Source organism: Triticum urartu, chromosome 1 (genome assembly GCF_003073215.2).
Source record: "Triticum urartu cultivar G1812 chromosome 1, Tu2.1, whole genome shotgun sequence".
Taxonomy (NCBI): domain Eukaryota; kingdom Viridiplantae; phylum Streptophyta; class Magnoliopsida; order Poales; family Poaceae; genus Triticum; species Triticum urartu.
The window spans coordinates 44383757-44397878 of record NC_053022.1 but is presented as its reverse complement, the minus strand read 5'-3'; positions in this window follow the sequence as shown (position 1 = coordinate 44397878).

The following is a 14122-nucleotide window of genomic DNA, read 5'->3' as shown; positions in this document are numbered from 1 at the left end:
CGCGTGGAATGGAGTATATTACAGAGAGACATCAGCAGCCGTCGGGACTACGATCGCTCACTGTCCGTGCATGCCTAATTTTTACTCCATTATCTATGTGCGTATTCTCGATCGAGCGCCACGTCAAAGTACTAATCATATGAAAATATATTTCATGATGAATATAATAGTACTGACTTGGTATTCTTGATGTCGATGAAATTTTCTATCAACTTGCTCGAAATCTAACGTAGAACAAGCTAGTTAATATACACTATATTTTGATTTTCTTATCTGACTCCAACCGAGCTCCGAGGCAGAGTATAGTAGCTGGTCTGGGTGAAAGTAGTATAAGCAATGTTTGACTTTTACTGTCTCTAGAGCACCACTTTGACTCTTTTTATTTACTATGCACCTAAATATAGTAAAAAGGTTTTGCAGGTTCAGACACAATTATAGTATGCGATCTGATCCCCATGGCCAATATTCATTCACTTTTACACACATGGTGGTCAAAGTTTGAAGCATTGACTACATGCGACCGATGAAGTATTGCACATCGGTGCATATATATGTCGGCAAGATGCCAAGATACAGTTGCAATCAGCTACTCTGACGTCGCTGAGACGATTTGACCGCGAACTAATATAAAGGTGGTAAAAGGATTGGTTCGGTTGATTCGGGTAACTAGCAACAATGATGAGCTTGAAAAGTCTGGTTATTATTGTGCACTAGCTGCTAGTGCTAGCTACCGAAACTAAATAAAGTCCACACGGCATCAGGGCGTATAATCATACCAACTTTAGAAGAGATATACATATTGGAATTCCGAGCAAGATCAATCAATCAATTAATACACAAGGGGCGGGAATTCCACTACACCTACCGTACGTACCATAGAGAAAATGCTGTTTGGTTTCCATGCACATTATTGTTGCTACACGGCATCGATCAGGACGTAGTACATGTTTTTTCTGCGTGGCTATATGCTTACCTGCACGTATGCACAGCGTATATCGATGGTGTATATGTAGCACGTTGCTATCACTCACTCCAACGAGAGAGAGAGAGAGAGAGAGAGAGAGAGAGAGAGAGAGAGCATGTTGACGGCAACGGTATGATTACATGCACACAACGTACGTGGAACACAGGCTGTGTCCAAATCGATCTCATCTCAAGCTGAGGATCACTGGATCAGCTACCTAATTCTGCCGGGACGCGCATGCATCCTACGTCAGCATAATGTCACACATGCATAGATCGGATCTAGAGAGGGTATTTCAATCGTCGGCTGTCCACTTAACCCTGCATTATATTACAAAAGATATGGTCACTTCTAAAATAGTTCTAACAGTAAAAAAAAAGGGACTCCACTACAAATCTGATGTCAAATATTTTACCCTGGCAAATCGAACATTTTTTATGGAAATTTGTGTTTGCCAAGGATTGCAAGTTTAGTTGGCAAGCATGACAAATCCACCTTAGTTCATTTTTTTTGCCAGGAAATTGATGTGCTCGTAAACTAAATTTACCATCCTCAAGCCAACTAAATTTGTCATAAAAATATTCGATTTGGCATGCTTACAAATCTGAAAAAAACTCAATCAAGATCATCTCACTTTTGATAACATGTGGATAGGAGGTTATTAGGTTTGATCGTAGAAACATTTATTTCTTGGTTGCCGAAGAAATAGGAAAACCATTGATGTAAGATATTGGTTGGACTAGTCTTCACAATGCCAACCACGACGACGTAGAATTGCATGCACCAGCTAATTCACTCCAAAATTTGATTGAATGTGGCTCAAATTTTAGTGCAACTAGTTACTTGCCCCTATTCTAAAAATTACATGTGATTTCAATAAGGTTTACGCATGTTATTTTACGAAGGGGGGAGGCTCTCTACCATTTCATGGAGATCCGAAAATGGGAAAACATGTTCGGATGTTCTTTCAAAGTTAGTACCAAGGACAAATTAACCACATATTTGTAAAGAGGTACACATTGCACCACCACATTTTGGATCTATGGTTACAAATTTTACCATATTTTCTTTTGACAATGAAACCTAAATCACACCCTTATCGTATGCAGTTTTGGAATCTGAATCCAAGGGATGGACTGTGACACGGGCTCCATGCCCATGCTGGCCCCTCTATTGCCGCTCTCCTGCTGACTCCTAGCTATCCCTAAGCTCAGAGCATTTCCAGCCGTTGGCCCTTCAGGAGGGGCAAAAAATCGCCCCCTGAGACGTACCGGCGCTAAACTGCGTACTGGGGGCGTGATGCCCCCCAGTCGCAGCGCCCACGTTTTTTTTGAAAAAGTTAAATACAGCGCAAACACGGCTCAAATTTAACGCAAACATCGGCGAGTTCGTTCAAATTTAAACATATTTTACAAAAAAAACTACTACGGGCTGCCCCCGCCGTCTCCATCGCCGCTCCTCGCCGTCTACGTCGCCGCTCCCCACCGCCCGCCGTCCGCCTTTGCAGTTCTACATGCCGAGGAGGCGGTAGAACCGCGTGTAGTCGCCGTCATCGTCGTCGTTGTCCCCGCCTCCGCCGCCGCCGTCCCTGCTGTATCCCTCCCCCGGTTGGCGCGGCGGGTTGGATGGTCCGGGGGCGTCCTCGTCGTCGTCGCTGTCGAGGATCACAATGCCGTGCTCGTCCTCGCGCCCACGCTTGCGGGCGGCGATCTCCTCCAAGGCCCGGTGCTGCCGGACCATCTCATCGCGGAGGTAGTCGTCCCGCGCCCACTGCAGGGCGTCCTCGTCGGAGAAGCCGCGCCGGGCTATCTCCTCGTACTCCGCGGGGAGGCCGGGCTCCGGCTTGGGCTCGACGAGGATGAAGCGGCCGGTGGGGGGGGGGGAGTCGCCGATGCGGACGCCGGAGCTGCGGGTGCACGCGCTGACAGGCGTGTCCTGGGGCTCCGGTTTGACGGGGCGAAGGCAGGGAGAGCCCGACGAGCGGCCGGACGAGGAGGAGGACGCCCCGGGCCGCTCCATGCGCCTCGGCGTCCAGGAGCTCCCACGGCGGCGTGAGAAGGACGGGGGAGCGGGGTACTCGAGGTGCGGCGTGTTGCCGCCCTCGATGTACTCGAGGACGGCCTCCAACGTGCGGCCGGGCACGCCCCACCACCGGCGCCGGCCCTTGAAGTTGAGCCTGCCGGAGGGCACGACGCCGTTGGTGGCCTCGAGCTGCTCGGCGTGACACCGGCAGAAGTAGGGCTCCCAGAGCGGGTTGTCAGGGACGTAGCGCGGCCCCTCCCTCGCCGCCCGCGGCAGGGACGCGCGGATACGTGCGATGTCCGCACACCGTGCCACCCCGGTGGGTGGTGGTGGCACCGGCACGCCGCCGGCGCTGATCCTCCAAGCCCCGGGCACCCGCATGTCCGGCGGGACTGGGTACTCGGCCTCGAAAAGGAGGCGAGCCTCGTCCTCGTGAAGATGGCGGCGCCCGAAGCAATTTGCCGCCGCGCCGTCGCCTGGGAAGCGCTCGGCCATTCCTCTGAACTGGAGACGGCGAGAGGAGGAAGGGAAGGGGGAGAAATGGGTGCGTCGGCGGCGGAGTATCTGTGCATGTCTCCGTCGCGCTGATGGTCGGCTTATATAAGCGGAGGCGCTGCGTGGTAGGCTTGGCCGGCGCATTACGCGTGGCGTGGTGGCGTGGAGGGCGAGGGGGCGCGCGTCGTCTGGCCTTCACTGCGCCGCCCGTGAGGCATCAATGGAGGCTGGCCGGCGCGGCAGCGCGCGCAGCTTTGGCATTGATTTGCCGCGGGAAACGAGGCGATGAGGACGACGAAGCGGCGAGAAGAGAGTCGATTCGCTGACGCGGCGGGCCCGCGGCTCTTCCGAGCGACCCCTAGCGCGCCGGGTTCGGGTTGGGTCCGCCGGCGCCAATTTCGGCCCGAGCCGGCGAAAATTGAGCCCTTAGGGACGCGACTGAGCCGATTTTTTGACGCCGGCGGCTGAAAAATCATCTGGAGGCCTTCTTGAGGGCGCGGTTGGAGATGCTCTCACATGAGAGCGAACTAGAACTTGTAAGCTTCTGGAATGGTTCGGGCTACACGATCAAATCGCTTCTTTGACACTCCGACTAGTTTAGTAGCGGCAAGCAAAAAAAATATGTTGTCGAGTTGGTACAACACATTTGCTACAATATTTTTTGGTTAATCACATCTGATGCAAAAAGTGCGGTTCAAATTGAGAATATGAGCTCTTTTAAGAGGCTTCCAAATCAACCGAGGCATAAAATCTTTTTAATCCATTGATTAATATTGCCTCTTGTGAGTAAGATGATGGTAATGATTGTGCAAGGCTTTTGTGGACTTTTATTTAGATTTTGAAGGCAAATAATGAACTAGGGATGACAATGAGTAGGGTATGGGCGGGTACAACCTTGTTATGCCCAAATCCATACCCATAGAAACTTTCTATACCCACTCGCTTCAATACCTATGGGCATAAATTGAGACCCATGCCCATACCCATCGGGTATCCTATACTTAATGGGTATCCATTGGGTATCATATATAGCATTTAAATTTAAAAAAACAGAGAAATGAGTCTAAAATCAAGTGATATGGGTGGGCATTATAGCACCAACATAGCCTCCTCCGATGGGTGGCTTCTTGGAGGCATCAAGAGAGTATGAGCATCGGTTGGTGGAAGCCCGACATAGTGGGAATGAGCAGTTGGAATTGGGGTTCGCTGGATTGAGAGTTCAGACGAGTCCGATGGTGATCAGTCGAGATTTCACCGTTTCAAAAAGTTACATATAGGACATTGTTGGAATTGGGGTTCGTTGGATCGAGAGTTCAGACGAGTCCGATGGTGATCAGTCGAGATTTCACCGTTTCAAAAAGTTACATATAGGACATCAGAGGAGTGTCGAGCAGGCGATTGCGGGCCTAAGACCTATGGCTGATTTAGAGAATACAATATTTAGGGTTAGGCCATAGGAGCAAGATGCTTACCCCACATGTCATAGGAATAATTTCGATTTATTAAAAAAATTGGGTATTTATTGGGTTATCCATGGGCGCAATTTAATACCCATGCCCTACCCATAGATTTTGCGGGTATGGATACCCATTACCCGTGGGTACACAATCTTTCCAAGTCATGCCCATGCCCATTGTTTTTAGGTAGGGTACCCGTGGGTACCCATACCCATAGGCAAAACTGCCATCCTTAAATGAAAGACCTACAATTTCTAATTAATGTATTACTAAACAATCTTGGAGTACTTATCTTCTGGTTTTGTTTCAACACAATGGATAAATGTCTAGTCTTTTTTAACATGCGCGTTCGAGAAGAACAAACCATGTCAATTGGGATCTTGCTTTTCATGGTTCTCATCTGTGCAACTCGTAATTTTGACGATATAACCAAATCCAAGTGGGTGAATATCATGATTTGGGTGCTGAAATTTGAGATGGGCTTTAGACCCATATAGCAATTTCTGAAAAATCTCTAAGGGCCCATGTGGGTTATATGGCACTAGGTGTAGTGGGAAGTTTAGTCTCACCCTGAAAGTGGAAGAGGAGTTGGACCTCCTTATAAGGGTTTCTCTTCTACATGCTATTGGAGCTTGAGAAGAGAAGAGGCCCTCGCCCACTCCTCCGCCGCCCGCCTCGCCACGTCACGACGCGCCGCGGGTTGCGGGATTGAGCCGAGCCGAGCTCACACCTACGCGCTTATTTTTGCCAGTCACTAACGGAGAGTTCTCTGACAGCTGGACCACGATCTGAGACGTCAGATCATGGGCTATCACGAACTCGAACGTGGGTCGAGCCCACGTCTCTCCACGCGGCTGCGCCTATATAAGTGTGTGGTGTCTCATAACCCTAGCCGCCATGAACAGATCACATCTACTCCACACGCACGCCCACCGTCGTTCCTTTGTTGCTGCTGCCGCCGGTGACTCCATCGCGTCCGCCGCGTACATGGTCGACGGGAGAGCAGGTCTTCGAAACCACGCCCTTCTGGTTCCTGTACGGGGTGAGGGGCGAATAGGTTTTTGGGCAGCGATTACGCGACCGCTCGCTTCCGATCGTCTACTTCCTCTACGTCTGCGTCGCCTTCATCATCACCATGTCCACCGACGCCGAACGTGCCACCGCCAAGAAAGCTGAAGCCGACAAGAAGGCCGCCGAGGACGCCGCTGCTGCCACCAAAGCCGCGGCCTCTGCATGGCCTACTGGAGGGTATAACTCGTTTATCCCGCTCCTACTGTTTTCTGTTTTAGCCATGCTAGCATTATACATAGATCTTTCTACAATTAGCATAGTATGTGCTAGCTTGATTGAATATCAGTATGTGTTTATTTGTGTCAATGCCATGCTATTGATTTACTCATGGATTAATTTAATCGAGAAATTGCCTATTTACTCAACAATCCAAAAACCTATTATGTGCTGGAATTTTTCGGCAAGTGGCTTCGTCGCTGCACTAAAACTGGATAAGTTTACCGGTTCGTATTTTAAGCGTTGGCAGACTAAGACCACTTTATGGCTCACGGCTATGAACGTGTTCTGGGTCACCGGTGTCTCCACGGGAACGATTGCTCCTGAACAGGAGAAGGCGTTCAAGGAGGCCACCGTTGTGTTCCTAGGAGCAGTTCTTAGCGTGATCGGAGATAAACTGGTCGACGCATATTTACATGTGCATGTCGCCAAGGACTTGTGGGAGGCGCTCGAATCTAAGTTCGGGGCAGCCGATGCCAGGAGCGAGATGTATATTATAGAGCAGTTCCACAATTACAAGATGGTTAAAAACCGTCATGTATTGGAGCAGGCTCATGAGATAATATGCATTGTTAAGGAGCTTGAACTTCTTAAGTGCGAGTTACCGGGCAAGTTTGTCGCGGGCTGCATAATCGCTAAGTTCCCTAATTCTTGGAGGAACTTTTCCGCCACTCTGAAACATCAGATGCGTGAATTCTCTATGGAGGATGTCATTGGCCATCTGAGTGTTGAGCAGAATTCAAGGGCAAAGGACTCGCACGGAAAAGGGGCCGAAGGGACTTCTGTCGCCAACATGGTGAACCAGAAGAACTTCAACTCCCACAAGCCCAAGGGAAAGAACGGTGTCCAACACAATACCGACTTTAAAAAGAAGGGTAAGAAGACCTTCAAGAAGAACAAGAAGGATGAGGGTTGCTTTACTTGTGGTTCGATTGAACATTGGGCCAACAAGTGCCCAAACAAGTACAAGAAGTCAGGACAGGACTCCAAGTCCGTCAATATGATTGTGGACAACAATGAGAATGGTGCACCTGGGTACGGTAATTTATTTACTGTTTTTTTAGTGTTTCAGCCCACCGATTGGTGGGTGGACACAGGTGCAGGTGTACATGTGTGTGCTGACATTTCATTGTTCACTTCTTACCAGGCCACAGGCCACGGGTCAGTATTGATGGGGAATGGCGCGAGTGCTTCTGTTCATGATGTTGGCACGGTCGATCTGAAGTTTACTTCGGGAAGGATCGTGCAACTGAAGAACGTGCAGCATGTCCCCGCCATCAAGAAGAACCTCGTTAGTGGCTCCCTTCTATGTAGAGAAGGGTTTAAGTTGGTTTTCGAGTCTAATAAATTAGTTGTTACGAAATATGGACTCTTTGTTGGAAAAGGTTATGAAAGCGGAGGGATGTTCCGCCTTTCCCTCGCAGATTTCTGTAATAAAGTCGTGAACCATATTCATTCGAATGTTAATGAATCTGAAGTTTGGCATTCACGTCTTTGTCACATTAGTTTCGGTGTTATGACGCGGCTAGCCAAGTTGGATTTAATCCCGAGTTTCACCTTAGCCAAAGGTTCTAAGTGCCTTTCATGTGTGCAAGCTAAGCAACCTCGCAAGCCTCACAAGGCCGCGGAAGAGAGACACTTGGACCCATTAGAACTCATACATTCTGATCTTTGTGAGATGAATGGTGTGTTGACTAAAGGTGGAAAGAAATACTTCATGACATTGATAGATGACTCCACTAGATATTGTTATGTGTATCTGTTAAACACTAAAGATGAGGATCTACACTACTTTAAAATCTATAAGGCAGAAGTTGAGAATCAACTTGAAAAGAAAATTAAACGAGTCCGGTCAGATCGTGGTGGAGAGTACTTCTCGAGTGAGTTTGATTCTTTCTGTGCGGAACACGACATTATTCATGAGAGGACGCCTCCCTATTCACCCCAGTCAAACGGGGTTGCCGAGCGGAAAAACCGTACTCTAACTGATTTGGTTAACGCCATGTTAGATACATCGGGTTTATCCAAGGCATGGTGGGGGGAGGCTATATTAACGGCATGTCATGTCCTGAATAAAGTTCCAACAAAGGATAATGAGATCACTCCCTATGAGAAATGGGCAAAGAGAAGGCCAACACTCTCGTACTTGTGTACTTGGGGCTGTTTGACGAAAGTCAATGTGCCGATCCCCAAAAGGCGTAAGTTTGGACCAAAGACTATGGACTGCGTTAATTTGGGCTACGCTAAGAACATCGTTGGCTATAGATTTATAGTAGTGAAATCTGAGGTACCTGACCAGAAGGTCGGTATAATTATGGAGTCTAAGGATGCTACATTCTTCGAGGATATTTTTCCTATGAGAGATATGCAAAGCACTTCGAGACAGGAATCCGAGGAGACTCCCGAACTTGCCATCCCTATGGAATATTATGAACAAAATCCTGAGGAGGATGACGAGGAAACCCTTGGTAGGGGCAAGAGACAAAGGACTGCAAAGACCTTTGGTGATGATTTCTTCGTGTACCTCGTGGATGATACTCCTACTTCTATTTCAGAAGCGTATGCCTCTCTAGAAGCTGACTACTGGAAGGATGCGGTCCGTAGAGAGATGGATTCCATCATGGCTAACGGGACATGGGAGATCACTGAGCGTCCCTATGGTTGCAAACCATTGGGATGTAAGTGGGTGTTCAAAAAGAATCTTAGGCCCGATGGTACGATTGAAAAGTACAAGGCTAGACTTGTGGCCAAGGGTTATGACCAGAAATAAGAGGAAGATTTATTCGATACTTATTCACCTGTGGCTAGACTGACCACCATTAGAGTATTACTCTCGTTGGCGGCCTCGCATGGTCTTCTCGTCCACCAGATGGATGTTAAGACATCTTTTCTGAATGGAGAGCTAAATGAGGAAATCTATATGCAACAGCCAGATGGCTTTGTGATAGATGGTCAGGAAAGAAAGGCGTTTAGGTTGCTGAAATCTTTATATGGCCTGAAGCAAGCACCTAAGCAATGGCATGATAAGTTTAATACAACTTTGACATTTGTTGGTTTTGTTGTTAATGAGGCTGACAAATGTGTATACTATCGCCATGGTGGGGGCGAAGGAGTTATACTGTGCAAAGGAGGTATGTTGATGACAAAGACATTGAGATGACATACTGATATTCAGAACCTACCTCAAAGGCGAAGTATGTTGATGACATACTGATATTCAGAACCTACCTCAAAGTCATTGAGGAGGTCAAGTCATTTCTGTCTCAGAACTTTGAGATGAAAGACCTTGGTGTGGCTGATGTTATCTTGAGCATTAAGCTACTGAGAGATAATGAGGGTGGGATTACACTTCTGCAATCCCACTATGTTGAGAAGGTGTTGAGTCGTTTTGGATATTCGGATTGCACACCATCTCAAACACCATATGATCCTAGTGTGTTGATTCGAAAGTCCAAAGGCATGGCTATAGATCAATTGAGATACTCTCAAATCATTGGTTCACTGATGTACCTAGCGAGCGCAATGAGGCCCGACATTGCGTTTTCTGTGAGCAAACTGAGCCAGTTTGTTTCCAAACTGGGTGATGTACATTGGCATGCTGTTGAAAGAGTTATGCGCTATCTGAAAGGTACTATGAACTATGGACTTTCACTATACCGGATACCCGTCGGTACTTGAAGGGTATAGTGATGCAAATTGGATCTCTGATGCTGATGAGATGAAGGCCACAACTGGGTATATGTTTACTCTTGGAGGTGGCGCTATTTCCTGAAAGTCTTGCAAGCAAACGATCTTAACGAGATCGACAATGGAAGCAGAATTAACAACATTAGACACATCTGGTGTTGAAGCAGGATGGCTTCGAGATCTTTTGATGGACTTGCCATTGGTTGATAAACCGGTTCCGTCTATCCTTATGAACTGTGATAATCAGACTGTCATCACCAAGGTGAAAAGTTCAAAGGACAACATGAAGTCCAACAAACACATAAGAATGAGATTAAAGTCTTGCAGATCCCTTTATGAAAGGGCTATCACGTGTAGTGATAAATAATGCATCGAGAGAGATGGGTATGAGACCCACATAAGTTGCCATGGTAGTAACCCAACCTATGTGATCGGAGATCACGTGAATTAGGACCTGGGAAAACAAGCCAGTTGTGAACTGAGGAGAGTAACTGTAACGCCCTCGATGCGGCTATATCTCCCATGTGTCGAGGCACGACTTAGAGGCATAACCGCATTGAAAGCAATGTCGCAAGTTAGGCAATCTTCACAACATCCCATGTAATATAGATAATAAAAGGGGAGATACATAGTTGGCTTACACTCGCCACGTCAAACCAAGTACATAAATAGCATTACATCAACCAAACACTCACGGCCCGACTATGGCGCCAAAATAAAAGATAAGCCCAACATGCGACACGGTCCCGATCGCCCCAACCGGGCACCACTACTGATCATCAGGGAAAGACACATAGTAACGACGTGAGTCCTCGTCGAACTCCCACTTGAGCTCAAGCGCGTCATCTGGAACGGAATCATCAGGCCCTGCATCTGGTTTGGAAGTAATCTATGAGCCACAGGGACTCAGCAATCTCGCACCCTCGCGATCAAGAATATTTAAGCTTAATAGGCAAGGCAAGGTAAAGTATGTGGAGCTGCAGCAAGCGACTAGCATATATGGTGGCTAACCTGTTCGCAAAAGAGAGGAGAAGAGAAGGCAAAGCGCGAACGGATAACTAGAGGACAACCTGCGGCAAGCATTACTCCAACACCGTGTTCACTTCCCGGACTCCGCCGAGAAGAGACCATCACGGTAACTCACACAATTGATTCATTTTAATTAAGTTAAGGTTCAAGTTATCTACAACCGGACATTAACAAATTCCCATCTGCCCATAAGCGCGGGCACGGCTTTCGAAAGTTCAAATCCCTGCAGGGGAGTCCCAACTTAGCCCATGACAAGTTCTCACGGTCAACGAAGGAATAGACCTCCTCCCGAGACACTCCGATCAGACTCGGTATCCCGGTTCTACAAGACACTTCGACAAGTTAAAAAAAATCCAGCAACACCGCCCGAATGTGCCGACAAATCCCGATAGGAGCTGCACATATCTCGTTCTCAGGGCACACTCAGATAGGTCAAGCTACGAGTAAAACCAGCCCTTGAGTTTCCCCGAGGTGGCCCCGCAAGCTGCCTGGTTTGGACCAACACTCAGAGGAGCACTGGCCCGGGGGGGGGGGGGTTTAAATAAGATGACCCTCGGGCTCCGGAAACCCAAGGGAAAAAGAGGCTAGGTGGCAAATGGTAAAACCAAGGTTGGGCATTGCTAGAAAAGCTTTAATCAAGGCGAACTATCAAGGGTTTCCCATTATCACCCAACCGCGTAAGGAACGCAAAATTCGGGAACATAACACCGATATGACGGAATCTAGGGTGGCAAGAGTGGAACAAAACGCTAGGCGAGAGGCCGAGCCTTCCACCCTTTACCAAGTATATAGATGCATTAAGATAACAAGGCAATATAATGATATCCCAACAAGTAAATAATGTTCCAACAAGGAACGGTCTCCAATCTTCACCTGCAGCTAGCAACGCTATAAGAGGGGCTGAGCAAAGCGGTAACATAGCCAATCAACGGTTTGCTAGGACATGGTGGGTTAGAGGTTTGACATGGCAATTTGGGAGGCATGATAAGCAAGTGGTAGGCATCATAGCATAGGCATAGCAAAAGAGCGAGCATCTGGCAAAGCAAAGATAGTAGTGATTTCGAGGGTATGATCATCTTGCCTGCAAAGTTGTCAGAGTTGACTGGATCCTCGAAAGCAAACTCAACGGGCTCCTCGTTAGCGAACTCGTCTCCCGGATCTACCCAAACAAGACAAACAAGCAACAAGGACACAATCAACCACGTGCAAAGCTCAAACAATATGATGCAAACATGGTATGCTATGCGGGATGCGATATGGGATGCATATGCAAGATTTGACAAGGAATGAATGAACCTGGCCTCAACTTGGGAATCCAAGTGTGCCACTGGAAAGGTGAGATGAAATCTCTTGAAAACGATATAAAGATCACCGGAATCGGAGTTACGATTTGGAAATGGCAAGCAATTCAAATATGACCACGTTCTGCGATTTACAGCAAGTAGCCATCTAAATGCAACAAGATGAACATGCTACAACAGCCAAACATGGCATCAAAATACATGGAAGGGATCCATTCATGATGCTTAACAAAATAGGAACACTGAGCTACGGCCAATTCATCCGTTTAACAGGTTCAAACAAGCATGGCAAAAATGCATTTGGTAAACAGATTTCAGACTTAGTGAAATTAACACTTGTCCGGAATCTCAGATCAGGTAGCACACTTTGGAGCATGAAAACTATATGCTATAGGACCTGAACATGGCAAAGTAAAGCATGGCATGGAGCTACTCAAAGAGCTTAACAAAAGTCCCTTAGTGACCTTGAGCCAAAAGGGATCAGAAAATACATTTGCAAGCATGTGAACATGGCAAAAACATAATCAGATCACAGACTTAGTGAAAAACTGGAGCATGCAAATCAGATATCAAGTAGGCATGTTTACGAGCTCGATGCACTCACTACAGAGCATGTCATGAAAATCTAAGCATGCACCCATCAAGAATATACACATTATACAAGCTAGACATGACAAGAACAATAACATAGCATGCACGGATCAACTACAACATCCTCGGCAAGATCGCTAACAAGTAGACAATCTGCCCAGATTCACGAAATGGCAAAAGTAGAGCTCGATTGACTCAAGCTAGGGTGCTCCATAATTGCAAACAAAGACATGGATGGATAGAGCACTACAAGATTAACAAAACACCCTTACTGATCATCCTCAAAAGAGGCACGGATCACTAGGAAACAACATAAACATATGGCATATTGAGATAAACAGATCAAGGACTTAGTGGAATTGCTAAGTCCCTCAAATCAGCATTAATGAATGCTCTACTTTGCAAGCTTGTGCTAGTCACCACACACATCACAAAAATACATGGGTTGCACCTCTGGGTAGATGGAAAAACATATAACAAAACACATGTAGAGCCCAGGGGCATATCATGCACACAATAATCATGGCAAAAATGACAAATATCTAATTGGAGCAGAAAATCTGACAATTATCTCAAATAGCATTCTTCCAACAGCATTTCGGGCATCAAGATGAACTCAAATGAAAATGATGCGATGAGATGAAATGATGTGCTCTCTGAGACGAACATTTTGATATGCTATATGCCCAAAACGGAGCTACGGATGCAAAGTTACGACATGATGAACATGGGCAAAATAATTAGGGTTTCGGGCAAAAGTCAACCGAGATATTTTCCCAGATCTAGATCCAGCCGGGCGCGGACTTCGAGGCTCGCCGGAAACTGTTCACTTGGGAGGAGGTTGACCGCCGGAGCTCGACGGGGAAGCGGGGGCCGGCCGGAGTGGGACTTGGGCGGCGCTGTGGAGGCGGCGGTGAGGGACGCCGGCGATGGGGAGGCGTGGAGGCGAGGTCCGGCGAGGGCGCACCGGCCGGCGCGGCGAGGTGGTGGCTGGCGCGGGCCGGTGCCGGAGTCGAAGGCAGCGGAGGAGGAGCCACCGGGCGGCGCGGGCGACGGGCTCGCGGGGGCCTGACTTGGGCCTCTCGGGCCGGAGCGGCGGCGGCGGGGCGTGCCACGTGTCGCGTGTCGATTGGCGCGGGCGCGGCGGTGGGATTTGTCCGGCGCGGACCGGACGTTTCCGGCGCGTGGATGGAGCGGGGCTAGGGTTTGGGGGGTGGTTTGATCCAGAAATTTTGGGGGAGAACACCTATTTATAGATAGAGGGAGCTAGGAGAGTCCAAATGAGGTGC